At 49.4% G+C, this 6,000-nt stretch overlaps 1 protein-coding gene across 1 annotated transcript in view; it reads left to right on the top strand.

Annotated features, from left to right (window-relative positions):
• Nucleotides 1–3,616: 3,616 nt before the first annotated feature.
• Nucleotides 3,617–6,000, top strand: part of TENT5D (terminal nucleotidyltransferase 5D) — a 73,262-nt gene continuing 70,878 nt past the window's right edge. The window contains exon 1 of the mRNA XM_075572902.1: nucleotides 3,617–3,712. The gene's annotated coding sequence lies outside the window, so the exon portion shown is untranslated. The remainder of the gene's footprint in view (nucleotides 3,713–6,000) is intronic.

Raw genomic sequence — 6,000 nt, 5'->3', positions numbered from 1 at the left:
CGCCTGCCCTCCTGCGTCAGGACGCGGTGGCGCAAGTGTTTCGCTGGTGGGGCGGGGCCATGAAGAGGAACGTGGGCGTGACTATAATGATGATGACGTTATCCTACTGGGCGGGGCCGTAAACATAGCGGGTCACGTGGGTGTGATCTTATTAACCCTCGAGGTGCTGGAGGGATTTGAGACTTTTTTTTCCCTCCACACCTTTTGGGATGCCACGCGGCAGCTGTAGGCAGGGTTCCACGCAGCAACCGTATACAGGATACTACCACGCGGCAAACGTATGCAGGGTAATACGCGTCAGCCGTACACAGGTTACCACGCTGCAGCTGTACACTGAATGAGCCGTAGGCAGGATGCCACGCGGCAGTCGTACGCAGGCTTCCACATGGCAGCCATTACGCAGGGTACCACGCGGCAGTCGTACGCAGGCTTCCACATGGCAGCCATTACGCAGGGTACCACGCGGCAGTCGTACGCAGGCTTCCACATGGCAGCCATTACGCAGGGTACCACGCGGCAGTCGTACGCAGGGTACCACGCGGCAGCCGTACGCAGGGTACCACGCGGCAGCCGTACGCAGGGTACCACGCGGCAGCCGTACGCAGGGTACCACGCGGCAGCCGTACGCAGGGTACCACGCTGCAGCTGTACACTGAATGAGCCGTAGGCAGGATACCACGTGGCAGTCGTACGCAGGCTTCCACATGGCAGCCATTACGCAGGGTACCACGCGGCAGTCGTACGCAGGGTACCACGCGGCAGCCGTACGCAGGGTACCACAAGTCAGCCGTACGCAGGGTACCACGCGGCAGCCGTACGCAGGGTACCACAAGGCAGCCGTACGCAGGGTACCACGCGGCAGCCGTACGCAGGGTACCACGCGGCAGCCGTACGCAGGGTACCACAAGGCAGCCGTACACAGGATACGAAAAGGCAGCCATACGGGATACCACACGGCTGCCGTACAAAGGATATCACGCGGCAGCCGTACACAGGATACTACCACGTGGCAGCCATATACACGATATTACCACATGGCAGCCGTACACAGGATACCACGAGGCAGCCGTACACAGAGTACCACAAGGCAGGGATACCACACGGCTGCCGTACAAAGGATATCACGCGGCAGCCGTACACAGGATACTACCACGTGGCAGCCATATACAGGGTACCACGAGGCAGCCGTACACAGGATACTACCACGCGGCAGCCATATACAGGATATTACCAAGTGGCAGCCGTGCACAGGATACTATCACGTGGCAGCAATATACAGGGTACCACGTGGCAGCCATATACAGGGTACCACAAGGCAGCCGTACACAGAGTACCACGAGGCAGTTGTACACAGAGTACCACGAGGCATCCATATACAGAGTATAATATAAAACAGTTTATGGTAAATTTAAACAAGTTCCTCATCATCGTCCGGTCCCGATGAAAGTGCCTTTGCCGTTATTCCTGACCCGTTTGTCCCCCCAAACATTAGGACGTGTGAAAGGACGGCCGTATTGAAGAGGCCCGAGCAAAAATAATGCCACTGCAATATTTCTGGGGAATGAATCATACTGCAGGAGGATTCACAGAGACGTGTGTCAGGAGATGAAGGATTCACAGAGACGTGTGTCAGGAGATAAAGGAGGAGGATAACGGTGTGACTCAGTGAGTCAAGGCGCTGACGCTGACTGCTGCCAGGACCTTGGACACGTCACTATCTCTCCCTGTGCCCCAGGCACCAAAAAACAGATCCTCAGCTCTTCGCGGCAGGGACTTTGTGTAAAGCGCTGCGTACACTGTAAGAAAAAACAATAAAGGCGATTTTAGAAAGAATAGTTATGGAATCATTCAAGTTACCCATCACAAAGAGTGCCCACTATCTGACGATTATTTGTGTAACGAAACTCCTGCAGTGCCTAGTTGCCAGCTTAGCCTTGTTCAAGCATATTTTTGAAGTAAAATGGCATTGAACCTATATTGGGGTGACATTTGACATATACAGGCGATCCTTGTTATCAGTCGTTTCACTTTACGACGGACGGCATATCCGAGGCATCGCAATGCAATCCCATGGGGACATTTTCCGACGCCGGAACGCTTTATCCGACGCTCGCCGTAGCTGATTAAGGCCTTGATTATACTAGGTCCGGCGGTGCGCACGCCTGAAACCTGCACTGCAGGTGGGAGGCGTGGCAGAGACGTGGCCGTGAGCGGTTAGCCCTCATTGGCTCAACCGCTCACGTGATGCGGCCACCACGTGCCAAATTAAAAATGTAAAATCTCCTTGGGAAAAGCTCGCGCAGTCGCTCTGCAGCACTCGCGCCGCGCGCAAACTATGTGCAGCTGCATTGGAGTACATTCATTTGTTCCGGTGCGCCACCGGTATAAGCACGGGACTCACTTTACAACGCTTTCACTATCCAACGCTACTTTCCAGAACGGATTTCGTTGGATAACCGAGGACCGCCTGTAGTTGGTTAAAATCTATGATTAGAATCTGGAGCATTTTTGACAACCAAAAGGTAAAAAACATGCATATAGGACACGATGGCAGTCCCAACTCTCCCCCCTCCCCCTAACACCACTCCAGGGGGAGGGGGTATAAAGAAAAGAAGTGAGGTATCTTGAGTACCTTTTCTTGTACATAAAGTATTATAAAGAAAATAACCTTTTGGGTCAGTAACACAAACCCTTCATCAAATGGTGTATCCTAATCGTGTTGAAGGGTTCAGGGTTAGAACCTGACCATACCGTATGTTACATTCACTTCTACCTGCAATAACAAGTCTAACAAGGCACCGGGGTTTATAGAACTAGGCCCGAGGGACCTTCATTCAATCTGCCGTGAAGCTGATTCCCAGTGGTGGAGAAGAGATTATCTCCATTCAAATAAATGGAACTTGGGCAGGGTTGGGCAAGTCCAGTCCTCAAGAGCCACCAACAGGTCAGGTTTTTAGGATATCAATACTTCAGCACAGGTGGCTCAGTCTTCGACTGCACCACCTGTGCTGAAGCAGGGATATATTGAAAACCTGACCTGTTGGTGGCCCTTGAGGACTGGAGTTGCCTACCCCTGAGCTAGAATCTTCTCCAGCAAATTGTATAAGGCCCTCGGCCCTGAAGAGGTTAAAATAAAACGTGTATAAACGATGACTGGATATCCCAGAATCAGGATTTGCTGATCCCATGTGGTTGGGATCAGCATGAAGAGGTGCCTACGACGATCCGTTATTCAGCAAGAACAGTGAGTCATAATGGTTCTTCCCACGTCACGGCTCCGTGCGTGCCTCGCTCATTAACGCTGCTTTGACTTTGGCACTCACAATACACTTTGGGCATTATTCAAAGAACCTTCTGTAGCTATATGGATTAACTAAAAGGAAAGTCGATGTAACGCAAAAATATTTGTCGCCATATAATATATTGTAATGTAGTTGCATACTGTGCACTGCCCAAAGCAAAGTGATCTACTGGACTGCATATTCCATTCACTCCTAATATTCATGGCAAGCACTGACATCAAACAGCGCCATGAGTGTCATACATTTATTTATGGTCATGTAATAACTCCCAGAAGTCACCCCTTCCTTTGTTTGTTACATCACAAACTGCACCAGTTTTCCATGACAAGGGAATGACCTGGGGCCTGGCCATTGATGTTACAGCGCCTTGCCTCAGTGACACGGCTCCCGATGTAATGGACAGGAGAGGGGTTAGTAGTTATTTGAATCAATAATACGTTAGAGCACTGCCGATCATTTCCACCTGTAATTAGACCCGTCACCGTTATCATTATCTCCCTGTTGGCCTTTCTAATAAATGACGAGGAGAGGATCTCTCACCCGAGGGGCTTTTTCGAGACATTGATCTTTCTTTCTCCTTTTTTCAGAATATATCTACGTAACTAATTGGCAGATTTGGCACACATTGGGATTCTAGGAAGTATGGGGCGGCCAACTCCAGGCCTCAAGGGCCACCAACAGGTCAGGTTTTCAGCATATCCCTGCTTCGGCACAGGTGGCTCAATCAGTGGCTGTCATAATGACTGAGCCCACCTGTGCTGAAGCAGGGAGATATCCCTAATACCGGCCCTTGAGGACTGGAGTTGGCCACCCCTGCATAATGTCATCTTTGTATCTTCAGTACAGTATGTATACATCATGGTATTTATATAGCACCAGCCATGTACGCAGTGCTTTACAACAGGAGGTAAATACATTACAAACAACGGGAGTAAGAGCAACAGGTACATTACAACATAGAGCTAAATAAGACCCTGCCCCAAAGAGCTCACAATCTAACCGTGGGCCTCCTGTATTCGCAGATTGGGAGGTAACTCGTATATAAGCCCTCAGGATGTCAGTGTAATTGTCGGCAGGCGTGATACAAAGAGCTGCGTTTCTGTGGCAACATTTTCATGGAACATGGTGGCTTTATTTGTCTGGCCACTAAAACCTGTACTTAGCCCCGGGACCATTAGATGGTAAATGTATTAACGTAAACTGAATTGTTGTCCTGTGTGTGTTATTGATCGTGTTCACCTCTGTAAATTCAGTACAACCCATGTTGAATTGTTGGGATTCAGTGAATTTCCATGTGCGTTGATCTCGTGTTTTTTGCTTTCAGTTTTTTTTGCGTCCCAGCAAATTATAATTGCGACTGTCAGTATTATTATTATTTTTTACATGGGGTGAGTTTTTACCATAACCCAGGGGGGCTTCACTTCAGCCTTCAACCCCCCTCAACAGGTCAGGTTTTCAGGATATCCCAGCTTCAGCACAGGTGAGGTGGCTCAATCTGAGCCTTTGATGGTGTCCCCTGTGCTGAAGCAGGGACTCATTGAGCCACCTGTGCTGAAGCTGGGATATCCTGAAAACCTAACCTGTTGGGGGGGACAGGGGGGATTGAGGACTGGAGTTGCGCGCCCCTGCCCTAACCCATGGAACTGGATTATGGATTTCACCTTTGCAAACCTGCTCACCCACTGTCACGTTTGTGCTTAAATGAACAGGTAACAGAAGGATATTTGCCTTAGTTAGTTAGGAGTAAGAACCATTGGACTTCATTGCCCCAAAAGCTCATATTATACGTACAGAATGAAAAATGGTCTTTATCTTCCCCAAATGTTCAATGGCAAATTTTGTAAGTAAATTAATGCAATGAGTTGATGGTTCTCTGACAGTAAAGATGTACAAATAGACTTCTTGCCTCCTGTATTTACACAGGGCACTAATGTTCTCTGGCAATTATATGTAACATGTTTAAAACAAATAAACGATGACACGTGAAATAATTTAAGGAATATAAATTCCTATTGTTCTGCAGCAGGCCTCAGGGTTTTCTGCAATGGAAAAGAACAGCTTTCCAATTCTTACATCTCGTTTCATCTCAGAAATTCCAATTAGCAGCCGAATGTAACCGCCGTACGCATGTGGCTTCTAGCTTAAGTGACAAGATCGTTAGAAAGTCGTTTTCCAAGACAAAGCCATTCTGAACTTCATAAACACAGCTAACACTATTTCCACATTCACAAGACGTTAATGTGTCTTCTTTGCCTTCAGGAGATTCGTGATCGCAGGAAAACTGTGGGAAATGATGGGTGAGCAACCTCTACCTTCCATTGAGGTGCCAGAACAAGTCATGTACTGTCAAACCATAACCTACCCTTGTACAACAAACCATAACCTACTGTACCCTTGTACAACGATTGCAGCTGCTACCGAGTCCTGAACCTTCACCTCTAAGGCTAAGTCCCGGTGGTGGCTGCTGCACGCGTGCCTGGCGTGCCTGGCATTGCGTGCACAGCTTAAAACCGCGATTTGCGGTCTGTAGGGAGCGATGGGAGGCGCGGGGGGCCTGGCCAAAACGGAGGTGGGCGCAGCCCAGCAGCTCAAAGCACTGCGCTCCCATTGGTCCAAGCTATCTGCTCTCGTATTGGCTCCCAGCGCACCACGTGACCGTGTCGCGGCACAGGAAAACAATCGTGTTGTCTCCTCCCCT

Source organism: Ascaphus truei, chromosome 16 (genome assembly GCF_040206685.1).
Source record: "Ascaphus truei isolate aAscTru1 chromosome 16, aAscTru1.hap1, whole genome shotgun sequence".
NCBI lineage: Eukaryota > Metazoa > Chordata > Amphibia > Anura > Ascaphidae > Ascaphus > Ascaphus truei.
The sequence above is the reverse complement of the archived record's forward strand: the minus strand, read 5'-3'. Positions and strand labels throughout refer to the sequence as shown.